The sequence below is a fragment of the Eubalaena glacialis genome, chromosome 8, assembly GCF_028564815.1.
Source record: "Eubalaena glacialis isolate mEubGla1 chromosome 8, mEubGla1.1.hap2.+ XY, whole genome shotgun sequence".
Lineage (NCBI taxonomy): Eukaryota > Metazoa > Chordata > Mammalia > Artiodactyla > Balaenidae > Eubalaena > Eubalaena glacialis.
Window position 1 is genome coordinate 88204722 of NC_083723.1, and position 20409 is coordinate 88225130.

At 38.3% G+C, this 20409-nt stretch overlaps 1 long non-coding RNA gene across 2 annotated transcripts in view; it reads left to right on the forward strand.

The window, feature by feature from the left end:
- Positions 1 to 20409, forward strand: part of LOC133096360 (uncharacterized) — a 521763-nt gene that overhangs the window by 53654 nt on the left and 447700 nt on the right. For both annotated transcript variants that reach the window (XR_009701769.1, XR_009701770.1), the window contains exon 5: positions 7726 to 7872. This is a non-coding gene — a long non-coding RNA (uncharacterized LOC133096360). The remainder of the gene's footprint in view (positions 1 to 7725; positions 7873 to 20409) is intronic.

Below are 20409 nucleotides of genomic sequence, written 5' to 3' on the forward strand. Positions count from 1 at the left end.
ACATTTACTGAGTTGAATTATAAAAAGGAATTTTAAAAGCACGTGGAAGTTTCTTTACTACTGTATGAGGTCTGTGTTCCTGTAGATACAAAATTATGCTGTCTTTTGAATAAAAAATATCATACAATGATATATATACCCTGATGTATAGTCAGGGTGATATGCTTGGGTGTGTGTCTCCCAGGGTAGTTGAATTTTGGTGATGGTTTGTTGATCATACTCTCATCTTGTCTATCTTGGTCACTTGCATTTATCACAAAACTGTGATTGGAGGATACATTCTACTTTGTGTGACAGAGAAAGGACCTCAGAAAGAGAAAAGGACCTTACACTTGCAAGGAAGTTCACTCTGATTAAAGAGGCAAGTACTGGCCTAGAAACAGACTAAAGTTGAGTTACCTACCGCATAGAAATGAAAACTATAGCTTTTACTTCTTTAACACATTTCTCTAACCACCATGGTTGTTGGTCACCTCTTGGATATATAAAGGCTAGAGTTCTATGAGGTCATTACAATCATATGACACCTATTGTAGTTACATGTAGTTGCCCTGAACATTTATTGTCATTATGGGGAATCTACTGTCTACTTCTGTACCTCTGCTCTAGATTGGAGACTTCAAAAAATTGATTGTTGTCTCATTCAGACATGACTGTATCTTAGATCTGACTCTGGAAAATCAAATACAAAGGGTTCAAATGTATTTAAAAATATTAAGTTATAAAGGGAGAGACTTCTGTCTTGTAAATCCAAAGACAGCATCACAGGTACTTTTCTAGATATCCATATATGAGATGTTCTGAAGGTAGGTTTCATTTAGACCAGTAGGCAGCCCTTGGGGAGTGGTCCATCATACCCATTCACTTCTAACCAGAACAGCTCTGATACATCTGTTTTTTTTACATATAAAAGCAAAGAGTGTAACTGGGCTCAGGGGCAGACTTGTTCATAGAAACCTGGCTTCTTCCATTACAACTCGGGAGATCTTCACAATTTACTTAACCTCCCTATTACAAACTTTCTTCATCTGGTGCAAACTGGGGGGAATATTACCAATATCTGGGTGCTGCTGTGAGGTTTAAATAAATTGACACATATATTTATATCAGCACCTGCCACATAGTAATATTCAGTATTAGTTATTGCTATTTTTATTGTTCTTATATTGGATTTCTGCCTACTAATCCCTTTGAAAAATGGGACAATTTTCTTCCACCAAGAAATTTTGAAACCTACTAATCCAGACTATTACTATATGAAAATTCTCTTTTCTCCACTCGAAGTATTTTGCCTAGTATATTGAAATGGGCTCCACAGATCAGAGCAATGAAGCGCTCAGGTCAGTGCTAGGTAAACCCTGATGAATTGTTCTTTGATGAGTTGTCATTTTCTATTCTTAAAAAGGGCGTTAAGAATTTATAACAATGTCCTAGTTGCATTACCATTTGGACAGTGTGTTTATGCTAATTTCTACTGCCAATCCTAATTACCAGTGGTTAAATTCATTAAAAAATAATTTTTTTCCAGACTCTTTTCTGATTCACCTTGCTTCTTAGACTATCTCAATATCCTTTTGGCTCACTTGCCACAAGTATCAAATGATTTATTCACCAAGCAGTGTAAATCAGAGGTGCTTTTCCTTATTTACCAGTCAGTTACTGAGTGCTTCTGGATGCCTCAGGGGTATCCCAACATTTTTCCATAAAACCTTAGAGGTCACCTAGTCCAACAGGTCACATATTATAGAGTTATTTTTGTATGCTCAGTGACAGGTGGTTCTCTGTCTGTTACATGGAGGCTAGATTCTTGCCTGGGAATAGCTTATACTGTAGTTGCTGACACATAACATAGAACTAAGAATAAAGTTACAAAGTTTTCACATTTTTCAATCTGGTAAGTCAAGCACACGAATATTACTTACTTGTCCAAGTCACAAACTAAGTAACAGTAGGGTTGAAAACAGAATTCAGATGCCCAGCTCCTAAAATAAAACTTTATCAAGAACACTACTTTGCTCAGAGCCATTTCTTCTTGTGAAAAGTGCTGTGAATAGTGATTCAATATTTAGTTACGTAATAAAACTAAACTTGGTTTAATGAAAAGATTGCTTGTTTTTGTGGTCAGGAGTCATGGATAAGAGACCAGGTTTTGTCATTGAACAGTTGTGTGAACACAGAAACCTCAATTAGCTTCAATTTTCTTCATGTATAAACTCAGGATTATAATGCTTGCCCTGTCCAATTCATAAGCTAGCTAATCAAATGAAATTATTCTTGGGTAACTCTTACTTTGCTCAGACTCTTTTGTAGGAGGCAAGATTTCTAAATTTAGGAATATCTTCTTCCTTAGCTTATCTTCTCCCAACCATGTGGAACTACTTACATCCTGGAGAAGAACAACATTCTTCACCTCACACATCTTGCAAGACCTCAGTATAGGCTGTTGAAAGAGACAAAATAACCTTATGTAGCAGGTGTGAATCTCCATCCACAAATTCAGTCTTTCAATAGATGCCTCTGGTAGAAAGTGCTATTTCCAAATATTTCTCCAGTATTTATTCTCCTTTTCTCTCAGAGATGCAACCCTGCACATTTTAGTTCATGGATTCTCAGAATAAAGATCATATTTCCTTGACTACAGAATGTGTCCCTGTGACTACATTCCGGTGAATGGAACATAAACACAAGTGGTGAAACTTCTGGGAAGGAGTGTCCTTTCCTCTCAGTTTTCCCTTTCTTGCTGTCTGTCGTATGGATGTCTATACATTTTAACTTAATCATCCCAACAACACTTGAAACATATACTATTAGTATTCTCACTCTGCTGGTGAGGAATCTGAGGCACAGAGGGGTCAGGAACCTTATCCAAAGTCATATAATCCTGATAGAGCCAGGTTTCCCACTCAACAAAGTTTGGCTCTTGAGGAGATTACATGTGTAACTGCTGCCTCTCCTCTGAGGGAAACGGAATTATACTGTTTCAACTCTTTTCCTGCTGGGCTGGAGGGAAATGTGACTGTAGCCATCTTTGAGTGTCCCCTCCCCAAGCTTCACATACACTATCAAAGTTTCAGATAGGCCTTGGTGGTCACTCATCATCTTTCTACCATGGGTATAACTGAAACGCCCATTATTAAGAGAGTAAATTTTTTAAAATGTTAGCTAGAACATAGGTGGCTCTACATATTTTCAGCCCAAAAAAGGAGAGAAGCCTCGAATACAGTTGTCAGACCCAAAAGAATTAACATTTAAGGAGTGATGAAACTGTACCTATCCTGCTCCCAGTTGCCCTGACATTGAGCCTTTATCTTACAATAATTTTATAATGAAAAAAAAAAACCCCTCCTTTTTCTTCTCCATTCAAGAAAATAGTAAGAGCTCCTGCTCCTTTGTCTAGAGAAGTTTGTGGGAGGACTTTATGGGTTCTGTTTTCAAAGCTGAAGTCCATTGGGATTTGAGGTGAGAGAAACTTCTTCCAGGTTAAAGGAGATTGTTAGAGACTGTTGAAGAGTAGAGTTGGATCAGTGAACTAAACTAGAGGTTGGATCCAAAACTAGAGGTTGATCACTGTTGGATCAGTGAACGAAGCTAGAGGTTTATATTGTTTTACAATTTCATTTTGGGGGGAAGGTCAGGTCTGATAGTTTCATGCTGCAAATAATATATAAAATGATGAGGGAAATACTTTTTTAACTGTAAAAGGACTAAATTTATCTTTGAAGTCTAAAAGCTGTTGGGCAAAGAACATGGGTGATGTTCAGTGATAATCAACCAAGCAACTGAGAATTCACATGGACCTGCCTGAACTTCCCATCCACCTGCACTGAAAACCCAGTTGTACTTCCTCACCTGTCAACTTGGCTGGGGACAGTAGTTGTCTGTTGTATGGATACTCTTTCTGTCCCTTACTATTGGCCTGAAGATTTGGACTGCTTGGAGAATGAAAGAAAGTGGAACCAGAGAAGTACCTCTCCTGCCAGCATGCCTTACTCTTTCAGTTAGGTGGCTCTGCCTTCCCCATGCCATTCTTGGATTATGGGGCTCTGGTCAATCCAGAAGACCCACGTAGGATCCAGTTTCCTTGAAGTTTTGTGTGACCATGGATTATAGTACCACTCCCAGTCCGAAGGCTCATAATTCAGCCTGGGGCCATCTTTTTCTTTTCAAACCTCATTCCTCCCACAGTGCTAAGCTTATGAAAAGAAAGAACAGACTGCCCTGCCATGAACTTCTCCTGAAGCAACCAAACATGGAGCCTTTAAAAGCAAAGGAAGGGAAAGGGAATGTAAGGCAAACTATAAATTATATGCTGAAATTATCCTGCTCCACACATATCACACATGCACATATTTTATCTGAAGACTAAGAAGAAACAACTGAGAATCCAGCAAAACAGTCAGTCTTCCAAATGTTCATCTGCCTCATGACCATTGAAGGCTTGGCTGGTGAGTCTTTCTGTCCTCAGTTGCCCATCAGAAGCCTTTGCCATGGGGGTCACTTCCAGTCTGTCAGCATTCATAGTCTCAGCTTCCCCTTCTTGCCAAGAAATCTGCATTTAGTTTCCTCTGGGATCCCTGAGCTTAGCCCACCTTCATTGTATTCTTTGTTTCCTGAATTCCAGGAGGCCCACTGCTGGCAAATAACTCACCTTTCTCATCTCGGACCAGGGGACAGAGATGTCCTTTCCGTTGTTTTCCTCAGGCATTACTATTTCTCTTTCTTTTCTCTCTACAATGTCTGGCATCACTTGCCAACCTGCATTCCAAAATTCCCTGACATAAAACTCGACTCACAAAGCATTTTATGAAGCATGTAGTGCTCTATAAGTGAGCAGTTTTTTTTCCTGTATTAAAACAGTTATATTCAGTAAAATTTTATTTTCTTAAATAGTTGTACTCAAGAAAATCAGTTTTAAATGGAGGAGGATAAAACAAGCAAATGATTTTGGATCTTTTCAAAACCTTTAGAAATTGATGTCCCTTGTTCTTTTTCTATTTTTTATGTTGGAGCTACCTGTAACAAATAGGGTCCAGGGTATGTTGTGTGAATGTATTCTTGGCTCTAGTCCCATCAAAAGACTCAGAAAAATCTTTCCATCAGATATTCCAGAAAACTGCCACAACTGGCAGTCCAACCGACAGTTGCCAACTGGTTGTCCAACGGGCACCAGCTCATACGAGATTGAGCGTGAAATGCTTTAACACTGATGCCTCTGAGCTGCTGAAACAATGTGTCTGTACTGTGGGGAGACCTGCTTTTAGCTGTAATTCCAATCACCAATTTACGTTTTCCTCCAAAAAAGAATGAGCAGGGTCAAATCCTCCCATTATCACAAGGTAACTGGAAAATGCAGAGCAGACTCAAGTGGCCAAGCTGTGTGGCAGAGGTGGATCATGCAGATGTAAGAATACCCTCATGGGGCAATGAGGATGGCAGGAATCTTAAGAACTGTCATGTACGTGACATTTCCTAACAGAGAGCCTGACATAGTAGATGCTCAAAATATCTTAGCTGAATATGAAAATGAAGGATATTAGAGGGAGTGCATGTACTCTGGATGACAGTTATAAGACTCAGACCTTGAGGTGAATTCTAAGTAATTATTGATGAGAGATTGAGATTTCCCATTAGTGATAATCTGGATTTTGGTGTCTGATTATCCCTACCCCTTAAAACTCCTTCAGGTAAAGTCCAAGTCCTATTGTCCTTAAGGTAAAGTCCAAACTACTCAGTAAGCCACGTGTTGTGATTTTGGTCCTGTCTTTCTTTTCAGGTTTATTGTGAGATGTACTCTCCATTTCTCAACCATCCCCACATAAATTCTGTACATTAGCCATATCCAACAACTTGCTTCTTGAATAGATACATTATACGACATCCATATGATGGAATACTACTCAGCAACAAAAAAGAATATTACTGATGCACACAGCTCAGAAATTTTATGTTGCTACCCAGACACAAGAATACATATTGATAATTCCATTAATAAGAAATTCAAGAACAGGTGAAACCAATTCATGGTGATAAAAATTAGAACAGAGATTGACTATGGTGGTGTTCTGCCTGCTGATCTGGTCAGATCATTGCTTTTTACCGGGGTGGGTCCCTTGGCTTGTTGGGCTTGCTGCCCACCCTGTGGTTTTGTTTGTGCTGTCTTTCCTGGTCAGATAGATATCTTCACCAAGGGCAAGCACAGCATTTCCTATGTCTCCTGGCTATTGAGGCAGGTAAAATATGGAGAGCCTGGGAGTTCTCCATATATAATTTTGCCTATAATAAAAACATATGTACATGGCTTTTATAATAAGGTATTGGAATTTTGCTCTTGAGTTGTATCCTGTTTACAGAGTAAACATGTTTACTTCCTAGATACTAACCTGGAATTGTGCCTCTGTTGCTCCTTTTCGGATAAACTTTTCCTTGACCACTGAAGGTCGTGAAACTTTGACACTGTGCTCAGATATGGTAGTTGACAGCCCCGACCAGCCTCAGTAAAGTAAAAATCTCTTTCCTAGGGACTAATGTCTCATCATTCTTATTGTCATCAGACAAGAATAGTCAAATTTCCAGGGGTATTGTTGGCAAGCTACATCATCACTATCCTTTCTTAAGTCAGCTGGAGGGATGAGTGTGTTGAGGATGGACTTTCCTAGTATCAGCTCAGAATACTTGCTGTAAAGAAGCAAAGATAAAAATAAGGATATTATACCCTACATCTGACAAAAATTGAGGTTTGCCACTTAATTAACACATGTATGTTGTCAGCACTATTGTTAAATCATCAAGATTATGCTAACTTTTTTTTTTAATTATTAGCACCTTTAATTATTATTAATTAATTAATTTATTTTTTGGCTGTGTTGGGTCTTCGTTTCTGTGCGAGGGCTTTCTCTAGTTGTGGCAAGCGGGGGCCACTCTTCATCGCGGTGCGCGGGCCTCTCACTATCGCGGCCTCTCTTGTTGCGGAGCACAGGCTCCAGACGCGCAGGCTCAGTAGTTGTGGCTCATGGGCCTAGTTGCTCCGCGGCATGTGGGATCTTCCCAGACCAGGGCTCGAACCCGTGTCCCCTGCATTGGCAGGCAGATTCCCAACCACTGCGCCACCAGGGAAGCCCTATGTTAACTTTTTAAGTCAGAAATAGAATGAAGAGAGGGAACACGTTTTTCTTTCTTTCTTTTTTTCTTTTTGGCCACGCCACTCAACTTGTGGGATTTCAGTTCCCTGACCAGGGATCAAACCTGGGCCCTCGGCAGTGAGAGCTCAGAGTCCTAACCACTGGACTGCCCGGGGATTCTCGTGAACACATTTTTCTTGAGGTTAATAAGTGACACTAGTGATGTGGCACAGAGCTTGTTAAAAATAAAGGGAGCAACGATATTGAAAGGAAAATTATGTGCAAAAAGGTTAGAGAATGGAAGTTACAGAGAACTACTGGGTAATGGGTAGGGGAAACAGAAAGCAAGGGGTCACATGACATGTTGACTAGAGAAAGAAAGGCAGCTCTTGGGAAGAAGACATAGTATTAGTTCACTAGGAGTAGAGGGGCATAAGGAGCAGCCTTGGGGAAGAACAAGAGAAAGAAGGCAAGAAGAAGCTCACTGTCTCCATATACTGGAGATGCACATATACAGGAGTCTGGAAAGGAGGGAGGTGGACTGTGTGAAATGATTGAACCCGTTCCTTTAAGGTAAGCCTTCACATGCCTCTGTAATAATTAACAGGACACTTCAGACGAACTGCATACTTGAATTTGCAGCACAGCAAGGAATAGGCCTCCTTAAGGCACCTTTGTGGAAGAAAAGCTTCTTGCCTGGCCTGTCCATCCCCTGATCCAGCATCGCAGCTGCTCCAGACACTTGGATCACAAGGTACAAATATCTACTTAGGTATTCTTATGTTGTTCTATAAAAACAACATTAAGTATAACTAGGGGAGGAGCTGAACCCACATAGATGACCTGTATTTAATTAATATAAAACTACTTAATAAACTTAAGCATTATATTTTATATGTACATGTGGAAAACTCCACTATGACGCACAGTATTGCTCCAGTGTTAATGGCAACTAAAGAATTGGATGCTAAGGGAATGTTCTCTTCTGGATCTATTCTGGGCCTTCTTTCTTTGAAATCTTTGTGTATGCGATGATCCTCTTCTGTGTTCCACAAGGTTCTTCATAATGTGTTTTCCCTGCTTGAATTAGGATTGCTTGACTGATGGCTGAAAATTCTCAGTGGTTTTATTTGCAATTTGTAAAACTCACACTTTGAGTGCAGGTTTCGTTACCAGCTCTTTCTGTTCTTAATTTGCTGCTTTACATGTTTAACTGAGGGACCTCTTAACAATAGCAACAATCATTGGAAACACTAATCTATTCTATACACATTATATATGTGTGAACAATTTAGTCTTCACAAAAACTCCATGAGGTAGGGGCTAGTGCTATCTCTATTGTATTGTTGGGAGACGTGGGCACAGAGATGGGGAGTAATTTGTTCAAGGTCTTCGTACTGCCAATTGGCAGAGGGGTTTGAGCTTGGGCAACATGAATCCAGAACTGGTGCCCTTAACTACTACCATTTACTGTCTCTCAAAAAGCTTCCTTCTTCCTCCTATGCAACTTGGCTATTAACATTATCTGGAATGGTTTCTCTGTCTTCTATCTAGCAATCAGAAGAATTATATAGATCATTCTCTATTTTGATGGAAGGCTTAACCTCCAGTCAGACCGATATATGATAAAGTTAACTCTACTATGCAGAAGTCTATTTTTTTCCTTTTTTCATGTTATCAAATGTTTCCATAGCGTGGATTAACTTTGGAATTTAATAAATATATTTTTATTCCCATCTATATATGCTAGCATTTAATCATCAATATTTTTTGCTTTTATATATTGGTAATCCAAAAGAACAGGCCAGGATATAGCTAAAACTTGGTGTAGAATATTAGGGTGGAGGATGAAAAGTTGGAGTGGGCACATCTGGATGTGCTTCCTGAGCAGCTAGGAGAGCGAAGATGATGGTACCTTGATGTAGATGTTTAAAGTGGGAGAGAGAGTTCATAAATGGGTAGGGAGTAAAGTGAAGCTAAGCCTGGCCCCTATCTCATGAGGAATAAAGGTATGATAGGAGGGAAGGGCTAGTGAAGTGAATTTTGAGTCTGACCTTGAAAGAACTAATGGATTTGGACTGATAGCACGATACAGGGTGGGTGAGAGTATGAGCAAAGTTTGGAGGTAAAAATGACCAAGAAGCAGGAAATCTGCATCAGTTCCCTTCATTTTTCGCCAGATGAAGCAATCTCTATTATGGTTATTGCTTTTTGGCTTCTCAGATAATTTTAACTTATTTTTAGAAATATTATCACAGCTTTATCTTTATTGTGACCAGATGTGAGCAGATTCAAAGCAATTGGAATTGTTTGGAAATAGTAGAGTTTGTGTAAAGCAGACACAGCAGTCAGAGGTGGACTGCTTTAGATCATAAGCAAAAGCCAAAACACTTTTTGCACAAATGACAAAAAGAAGAAACAAATAAAAATCCCTATAAGAATAAATGTAATTTATGTATCTGTTAAATACAGTATCATTTAGCTTATTAGATTGCTTCAAATGCCTATTTTCTATAAAATTATGAACTTGTAAGCTAATGCTATTTATTTTTAGTCATTAGTTCACCCTTCTCTGTGAGAGGTAAGAGCCTCATAAAGCATTAGAGTTACAAGGACCTAAGAGATAATTGAATTCAAGCCTTGCATTTGCAAATGACAAAGCAGAGACTTAAAGAAATAGAATGATCTTCCCAAGGTCATGTAATTAGTTAGCATTGAAGCTGAAGCTAGAATTCTGATCTCCTGACACTTAGGTCATGAAGTGCTTGTTTTCCTAATATTCTCCAAGGTGGCCTTTATGGCAACACTTGGAAGTCAACCCCTTAAGTGTCTGGTACTAATTATATAATACATTACGCACAAACAGAATGTTGCATTATAAATCATAAGAAGACCTTATTAAACTAAATAAAATATAAACAGAATTGAATTTTTGTTATATGACACACTAGGGAGATTGACATTAGAGGCAAGGATAAAGAATTATGGGATTATTTTAGGGAGACTTGAGTTTAAATAAAAAAAAAAGGAACTTGATATCGTAGTAAGCCATGGTAGATTCTTCACCCGGGAGTAATGTGGTCAATGTGGTGTTCTAGGAAGATTATTCTGTCAGTTATATGGATATTGGCAAAAAGTCAGATTGAAACCAAGAGAAGGAGAATGATAGCAGAGGCTTCTGAGGTGATCCAGAACTGACATGAATGTGTACCTTTCAGTGACAGTGGCAGCTCTGACCACTCTTCATTTAGTATCTGCGTCCTTTCAGGCTGCTATAACATGATACCATAGACTGAGTGGCTTAGACAGTAAACATTTATTTCTCACAGTTCTGGAGGCTAGGAAGTCCAAGATTAAGGCATTAGCAGATACTGTGTCTGCTGAGAGCCTGCTTCCTAGTTCATAAACAGTCATCTTCTTGCTGTCTTCACATGGCAGAAAGGGAAAGGGAGCTCTCTGGGGTCTCTCTTAAAGGGCACTAATCCCCGTTATGAGGGCTCTGACCTCATAACCTCATCATCTCCCAAAGGCTCCATCTCCAAATACCATCACATGGGAGGTTAGGTTTCAACATATGAATTGTGAAGGGACACAAACATTATCTATGGCAATTAGTGACTGAATAACATCAATAATGAGGAAAGACAAAAAATTATTTATCATGGTTGCTAACCAAGGCTTTGAAATCGATGGAAATTTAAAAAATGCAGCTACCCAAGCCTCAAACTTTGTGATTCTGATTTTGTCCTCAAACTTTGGATCCTTGCTCTATAGGTGATAGTGTATATGAAAGGATAAATGAGAGTGTTTTAGGGGGGCAATAGACAAAACTGACTCTTTAAAAAACAAATGTAGAGATTCTTAGATTTATAAAAGCAAGTTTATTCTTCTTCCTTGAAAAGTTGTTTAATTAGTTAAATAAGTAAAGACCACTACTAATTAATGATAGGGTATGTATTTCCTATAGATAACTAAGGTTAGACTCAACGCCCCCCTGACTTCCTAATATAAGCATTTAGAAATAAGTAAATGTTACAGATGCAAGGATTATTCACTTTCAAGTATGCTTGTATTTTTATTTTACTTTTTTTCTTCTCCTCATTTTTCATTCTCTTTCCCAAGTCCTTTTGTACTGTCTAGTTTCTCTTTTAATACATACCACTCTTTCCTTACTCAGGCTCCTCTCTAGAGGTGGAGTCCTTTGGGAGGAAGGATGGAAAGGGAAATTAATGGTGCCAAACCTCCTACCTGAGTGAGAAGACAAAGTAATCATGATTGTTTGTCTTTAGAGAAACAGTGTGGTAGGATTTATTTAAAAGCACAGAATCCTGCCTCTATCTGCCTTGTTCTCCTGCTCTACTTCACATATTCTGATCTGAAAGTCCTGCTATAAAAATTGAAAAATTCATTTAGAGTTTTTAGATTTAAAAAAAATCTTCAATCTTTTAAAGAGTGCCACTCACTGTTTTGCATTCCAATGTTGTATGTATCTTAGCCTCGACCCTGTAAACTCCAAAAGCACAGGCTGAAGATTCACAAATTCATGTCTCCATCTTGGACTCCTCTGAACTCTAGATGTGTATAGCCAACTGCCTACTCAGCATCACCACTTGTATGTGTAGCAGGCATCTCATTTTTAATGTATTCATAACTGAGCTTATCGTTTTTCCCTCCAAACCTGTCTCCCCCACCCAGCCTTTCCCATTTTAATTACTTACAACTCCATTCTTATGGTTTCTTGGGAAAAACAACAACAACAACAAAAACAAGACCCTTGGAGTCATTCTCAACTGGTTTCTTTCACTCAATTCTCACATCTAATTTTGTCAGCAAATCCCATTCACCGTCTCTTCAAAATATATCTTGGCTTCCAACTATGATGGACTGGATTGGAGCTAACCAATCCTCTCCCTGAGAGCAACTAGAAAATCTGGATGAAATACAGAAAAACATCTGCTTGAAGGCTTTGTATGGTTTCCAAGGCAGCCAGAATTTGAAGAGTCATAATCCTAGAATAAAGAGAATGGCAGAGAAGTGATATTTACCTTCTAAGCCACATTTGCCCATGAGGCAGTGCTGGCCAGGAATGAGAGAAGCTGAGCAGAGAGCAGCTATCAGAAATCTGGTGGTGCTGGGAGATAAAAACTGGAGTACAAGGTCTGCCAGGTGAATGGGCCCAGACTCTCAGCTGAGAGCTCTAAACGACAACATGCAAGAAATAAGAGGAAACCAGAAATAGATCAGCTTGAGGAAGATTGAAACCTTTATCCCAATCAGCTTAAGGCCTGATTGGGTCAATGTTCCTGCTCCTATTCAAAACTGCCTTCTAGAAACTTGAGAAAAGCCCTTTGGAGGAAGAATCACCCTTTCAGTCCCTCTACAATTTTTCTGTCCAATGTCCTGATTTATTACTAGACAGGACCTTGGGAAAGAGTAGAGAATAAAAGTACTCACAGATGATTCAGATATTGGAATTTAAAATAACTCTAAAAATTATGTTCAAGAAAAATTGATGACAAAATGGGGAGTTTCACTGGAAAGCTGACATCTATAATAAAGAATAAGTGGAAATTCAAGAACTGAAAATCATCCTTTCCTGATGGTGATAATTTTTTAAATGTCTTCTCTATTTTTCTTGATAAATCAGAAGTTTTTCAATTTTATTGGTTATCTCAAAGAACAAATTTTAGGTTTTATTCATTCTTTCTAGAGAAATGGATTTGTTTCCACTGGGCAGCTATAGATAATCTAGTAAACCACTCTAGGATTCAGTTTTCACATCTTGAAAATGCAGGTTTTAGCTTAAATTAGTATTTATTCAACTTGAATAAATTGAACTTCAGTAAAATGTTGATTTTTGAGTTGTGAAGAAAACACTTAGGTGGAGATGTGCCATACACAGGTGGAACTTCAAAGCTGAGCTTAGGAGAGAAGTCCAAGCTAGACGGCGGGTCATCAGCCAAGAGGGGGCAGTTGTAGCTAAGAGGGTGCATAGGATCACCAAAAAAGAAAGGGAAGAGACAGAAGAGGGAACACGAAAGGGATAGGAATGCAGATCCCCGAACCTGTGCATTTTGAATCGGCTTTCTTTATCAATTCCAGAGCTTGCTCACCAGCCAAGCTACTAACAAGACAAAACAAACAGCCCCGTCCCCCTGCAAAACAGAACAACTTATGTTTTACTAAACAATTTTCTCCTTTTTAAAATCTTTTCCAACAGAAGGTATATGTAGATGTATGAATGTATGTATGAATGAATGACATACTTCAAAAATGTGGGGTTCTTGAAGGATGTTAAAGAAAAAAAGAACGGTTTCTAAAGATACAGTGAAAAGCTAGGATTACGCAGTCTGATTCTCTGGGATCAATTAATATAAAAACAAAGGTACTGGAATGGCCTGAATTGTAGATGACTCTAAGGGGCGTGGTGACACCAGGGCATTGGAAGATTTCCATGGAGCTGTGATTTTAAAGCAGGTGTTGGGTTCCTTGGAAAATAAATCAAAACATCTATTAAAGGTATAACAACTGTAATATTTTCAGGTCTTCTGTTTTAGTCATTCACATCTATGTCTTGCCTAAGATTGAGTGCTTTTAATTTCTTGAGCATATCGACCATAAATACTATGTGAACCTGATGACATGTTAGTCAATGGCCTATAATTTCAAATTGAAAACTGGGCTGATCTGGCATGCTGTGTAACAAATTTTCATCTCCCTGGTATTAGCAAAATCCTGACATGCTTTTAATAAATTGTTAAAATTAACTATGACACTTGCTTTAGTATACACATTGCCTTATAATTTACAATGTATTTGCCATGCTGAAAGATTGATTTTAGATAGGTCTAGCCTGTCTGACTGGGGAAAAAATTGTCATTCTGTTTTATGGAATAAAACAAGATTCCACAAGACACATTCAGTTAAAATGAAGCAAAAACTGCAGTGTCTGAGAATGGTAATGCCTTGTGTTATCTGGATTTATTGATCAAAATAAAATCAGTGTTCCATTTCAAATCTGCCTGCAGCAGCATGCTCTTTTCAACAGCCCCAGTTTTTTGAAAAGCTTCCCACTGTACTCCCTGTGACCCCTACCTCCCTCTTTTGAGCATAAAAAAATATTGCAGAATTGCATGCTAACTGGAAGATTATTGAGTTGCTTTCTATAAAGTTAAGATAGAAAGCGAGCCAATGAATTAAAAACTCGTAGGTAGAGGAGCTTTTGAAAGGTGCTTTCTTAGCATCTGAAATTACAAGAATTTTCTATTGAACTCATCTGGTTAGATTTGAATAAAACCTAATCTTACATCAAAAATTATAGCCTGAGAGACTATGGAAAAATACTCTCTCATATAGACTCTTAAAACATTTTCTTTTGTGAGGAATTATGTACATAGGTTATTGATTTTTAAACTCAACTAAATAAGAAAGAACAATGTATTGCTGCAAACTACCCCAAAACTTAATGGCTAAAACAAAAGCTATTTTATTTCATCTCAAAACTGTATGGGTCTAGAATTCAGGCAGAGTTTGGCTGGGTGATTTTTCTGCTGCTCATGATGTTGTTGGAGATAACTTAGTGGTACTCAGATGGCAAATGAACTGGCCTGCAGGTTCCCAGATGTCTTCTCTTGGCATCCTGGTATGGATGGTTGGAAAACTGGACTCCCTGGGTCTCCACCTTTTAATGGGAGTAGCTGCAAAGAGTTTGCAACAGTCTTTAATACAGCAAGCACTGTGTCAGTTTGGGTCCTTTAAGAAGCCAAGATGGGATTAGATATGCAAGAGATTTATTGAGAGGAAACATCTGTGAAGTAAGGTACCTCCATGGCCACCATATTTACCTAGGTTAGCAATGCATAAATAAAACTAGGAAGATGAAGTATGGTTAATAAGATGAGTAATTAGGCCTATATGAATAAGTAAACACCAGTATCTGATTCATTTCTTAAAGAGTGAATGATCAGAGAAGAACCATTGTCTGCTGGCTTTGAGGGAGTCTGAGGAGCCATGCTTGCTCCGTCCCTGAACAAAGAGAGTGCAGCTGTAGTCTGGTTGCAAGCACTCAGGTCTTTGTCCAGGTTCATCTTCTGTGCCGTTTCTGATTTATTGTATAAATAAAACTTAAAAAATATTTTTTTCTTTCAATGGCTGATTGGTCTGGGCAGGGGCTGGGTGTTGGCTGGGGGCTCTGTTGGAATGCTTAGGGAATAGCGTGGTCAGTCTTCTATGGAAATTTAAGAAAAATAATACTGAATGTGAGCCTGAATATCATGCTATGAGTCATTATGCAAAATCACTAGGTCCAGAACAGTTCTATTTGACTTACAAATTATTTATGCCCAGAAGAAACATGGAAATAAAGTTTCTGGAGCTGGAATGTTAATTTTCTGCTTTGGCTCTTCAGCTGGAACTGTCCAAATGACTTACAGGATTGAAGTTCCTTTTACATTTCTTCTTGAACTTCAATGAAAGGAGGTTGGCAGTGATTAAAATGGATTATCCTCTGATGTCACAAGTAGTGACAGACCCTTCTGCCTAAGGTCACAATGGGGAGAGATTGAGAATATTTCTTTGGTCCTTGTCCTGGAATGGAAAGTGGTTTCTGTCAGTTCTTGAGAGCAGGAGTTAGGTTTTGATGTGTGTGATGATCATCTGGGCAGCTTATTGTTAAAACAGATGTCAGAGCTGTAGCCCTGGAGATTCTGGCTCAATATGTCTGGGATAGGGCCCAAGGCTTCCCTATGTATTTTTAAGAAGCTTCAGTGGTAAGTTTGGTGCACACTGAAGTTAGAGAACAATTGCTGTTAAAGCTAGGTAAGAGAAAGTAAGCAGTTGTCAGGTTAATACACAATATCTGGTTAATCCACAATCCCATTATTATATACTAACTATGAGCATATATATTTTCAAGTTGTTCCTTTCAATAAATACCTCGTGAACATTTACTTTGTATTGGGATTTATTCTAGGAGATGGGGACACACAAAAAGGATAAGACACCATCATTTCCTCAGACAGCTCAGTTTGGTGGACAGAATAGGTAATATACATTACAGTGACAAATGTGTTATAAATAGAAAAATATCTGTACAGTGAAGGTACATAGAAGGAAATGATATATTCTGGGGCCATAAATGAAGGCTTTACTGGGGAAGTGATATACAAACTGGATTTTGAAGAATGTATTGGTATGTGCTAAATGGATGAGGGCAGAAAAAATAGTCTAGAAAGAAGTACTAGTTTATACATAGGCACAAGTTATACTACTTGAGTAACTGCAAGTAGTTTAAGTGGAACATAATATATAAGGGAAAGAAATGTAAGGGATGAGTCTGGAGAGGTAGGTAGGAAACAGATTATAAAAGGTCTTATATTCCATGCTAAATATCTTAGTTTTTTTAAAATCCATTTTATCAGTAGTTTTTTTAAGCTTTTCTGGGTCATGGATTTTTTTCTGGGATAGTCTACCAGAAAATTTCACATACTTAGTCATTCAGAAAATTTTGCATCTGATTTCAAGGGAGTCATAGTCAAAAGAATCACTGTTGTAGATAGTTTGTAAAGAGAGTTACATGGTCAGGTCTGTGCTTTAGAATAATTGCTCTAGTTGGAGTGGGTTGGGAAAAGCCAGCCTAGAGGCAGGGAGATGAGTTAGGAGGTAGTGGCAATAGAAATGAGATGAAGAGTCAAGATTATCAGAATTGGGGATTGTTGTTTATATAGGAAAAGAAGGAGTGGAAGACCTCTCCCAGGTTTCTGACTAGACTTTTGATTACGTGGAAGTGTTCTCAAATGCAATAGGAAATATGAGAAGAAGTGCAGATAATGACTGGTTTTGTACATGTTAAGTTAGATATGAGAGCAGATGTTTCAGAAACAGTTGTATCCATGTGTCTATTGCACATAGGAGAGATCAGTGTAACAGATATAGTTGTCCAACTAAATCTTCTCCATCTCCCTTCTTCCTTACTAGTAGAGCTCTGACTTTGTGCCTTCATCCTTCTCTGTGTAGCCATGTGCTCTGGGAAGGGGAGACTAACCTCATCCTCAGCAAAGGTTTCTGAGAAGCCTCTCAGCTTGAATCGTCTCTTCTGGTCATAGTGATATCATTTCCCTTGCCAGTGATTTGCTTAGGAAGTGGCTGGTGATTCAGTTCTGGTCAATGAGAAATATAAGGGTGTCTCCTGGGCCCTGCTGGGAGAGTTCCTTAATGCTTATAAGGCGAGATGTGTGAGAATATGAAGCATGGAGCAGGTGCAACCATTTTGAAGCCATGTAGTGAGCTAGCCAAGGTGCTGAGGATAGCTTTTCTGCTCTTTGTAACCAAAATTATCCTAAATTTGGGATTTGGAATCTCTCTCCCTCTCTCTTTCTCATCTATCTAACATCTATCATGGTAAAAAACATTTTTAAGTGTACAGTTTAGCGGTGTTAAGTATATTCAGAATGTTGTGAAAAATCTCACAACAGAACTTTCCATCTTGCAAATCTGAGACTTTATACTCATTAAATGATTACTCCCTCTTCCTCCTTCCCCTAGACCCTGGCATCCACTGTGGATTTTTTTTTTAATAAGTTGTAAGAGAGAACAAAACCCCGTCCAGAGAGAATATAATATTATAGGAATAATGGTATTTTAGAAGGAGGCAGAGAAAGAGAGTTCCACAAAGGAGATGGAAAAAGATCAACAGGAGGTAGAACGCGAGAACTGGTAGCATACACGTCCGTGAGACTCAAGAGGAAAGGGGCTTTGGGGGATGGAATAGTTACCACGCCGAGTGCTGCAGAAAGATGTATTAAAGTAAAGCCTAAAAATGTCAACAGTGTTTTGTAATTAGGAAGTCATGGGTAATGTCGGTAAGAGCCATTTGGATAGAGTAAGGAGATTAGAAGCCAGAGCTGAAGAGTGAATAGTAACTGAAGAAATAAAAGAGGTTTCCCAGCAAGGGAGAGAGCCACACAATGAAATCCCCACTTTCCTCATCTGGTACGGTTCAAACTCACCCCTTTAACACTAAGCTAGTATTCGCCCTGATTTCAGCTGGATGGTGTCCAGAGACTGGTGCCATAGAGACTGGAACAAAGCTGGACCTTGAGTCCTGTTTATCCTCCTGCTGCCTAAATGAGTACATATACTCTAGAGGAACTTTGTCAATTTGCCAGCTTTTGTTTATCTTCGTGGGCCCTGTGGCTATATATTGTTTTATTCTTACATGGGGGTCTGGGAAGAGGTATTGTTTCTTTGAAAGGTTTGAATTTGCCCAGCAGAGGGATCTAATTTAAACACTCTTAGTTTTAGAACTACATGCCTTAAGAGAAATATTTGGTCCTCTGTCTAGCAGTGCTTACAGCACAGTCTGGTCTGCTTTAAATTCAAAGCAGCTTCATTATTATTATTTCCCTATATTAGTTTAGGTGAAAAACATATTAGTATTGTGCAGTAACCAAGGTCATTTTGCTCTCCACAATTTTCCTTCTGTGTCTACAAAAATGGACATTTCAACGAAAGGTTGCGATGTGTTTAATTATAACTCCAAGTGGTTGAACTGCCAGGTTAGTGGGCTAATGCCATTCAGCCTCTGAAACACTATAAATTGAAAGCATTTATAGCAGATTCTTGGATATCCTCAGGGCTAACTTGTAACGTGACTAGGTTGCAGATTCCCCAGGCTTGACCAAAATGAATTGTTTTTATATTCTCTTAAAAAGATTAGTGAGTGAAGATGATCTTAAACCCCACAGAATAAGTGTATTCAAATAATAAAAATATATATATTTCTAAGAAATTGTGTTGAAAATAAAACTTGGATGTTGATAAACATCTCATTTAGTCATTTAATTCATATTCAATGACTGAATCAAGCATCTACTATGTGCAAGACACTAAGGTGATGTCTGTTTAAAGGGGCACTATGTAGCAACTCAAAATGTTTTATGAAGTAAAAAAAGTCTCATGTTTTGAAAGTCAAATTTTCATGTGTTGAGGTGTTTTAAGTGGGTATGGGTATAATACATATGGTTTAGTGGCTCTACCCTGTTAGAAAATATTTGTCTTTCCTCCTCCTATTTCAAATGATTGCTTCTAACATTGCATATGGATATGAGCGATTCTTCTGATTATCGATGAAAATTCAGAAGGTAAATCTAGAGACTAAAGTGTTAAGATATTAAAATATGCTGCTGTACTCTGCAGGAGTTAGAGTGTGAGTAGACCCATCTTTGAAATATTTCATGAAAAAAATCTTTTGGATATACAGATTGGTTCAGAGAATGTTTGGTGTTTTCAATGAATAAAATAAGTCTTGCAAGCAACTTGAAGAAGTAAATGTCAATTAAATCCTATAAGGATAGACATATGTTTATATGATAAAGAAAAGTTTTTGGAGAACAAACCATCCTGGGCTTCTGAATATTTAAATGAGAGCATTTCAATGTTCTGCCAATATAGTGGTGTTAAATAAAAAGACAGCGACTATGTGCAAAGCTTTTTCATTTTTATTTTGCTTCTTTGCAGTCAGGGTATATGCTGGCATCAAATCTAAGATATCTGTTTATTCATTGGCCTGATTCTCAAAATGTCTTAAATGTAAAATTGCTTGTTGGCGTTTAGACCCTGTGGATTCCTACAGATTTGAGGATTTAATTACCTGCTTGTTCACTTTATGAAGTGGTCAGCCCGTGAAGCCAGCTCTAAGCTGATAATCACCTAGGAGGAGGAACTGCTGGTTTTTACCCTGATGATTTTAATTATTGCTGGTAGCTCAAGAAATAGTAAGTCTCTTTAAGGTTGCTGTTAACAAGAATTTTTGACAGCAGGAAAGACAGGGAATATATTTCAATGTTAGAAATGCCCAGATAGAAGAGAGATGCTATTCACAAATGAATGAACTAATGGAGAGTAGGACTATAATTGGATTTCTCTCTTGTTCCTCTTCCTTTAAATTCCCAGGATAACCAATTTAGTCTGGAAAGGCCTTCCCTGGACCATAAGCATTATTCTCCAGAATTTTCATGTTGGCAACTTACTAAAAAAAGACACAAAAACAAAACAGAACAACACTAAGAGTTTCAAATTAAATAGGCCTGCAGCTTGATTTCAACCCACAGGCCACCAATTTCCACCAATTTCTGCTTCAAACTTTCCTCAGTATGTAAACGGAAGTGATCACTCTCTCTTTTAAAATCATTTAAAAATTATTGTCTGCGCAATTCATTTTGAAATTAATCATGAACTGCCTCATGACATCTTTCCTATTATGTCTGAGCTGTTGTTTAATTTTTAATGCCTC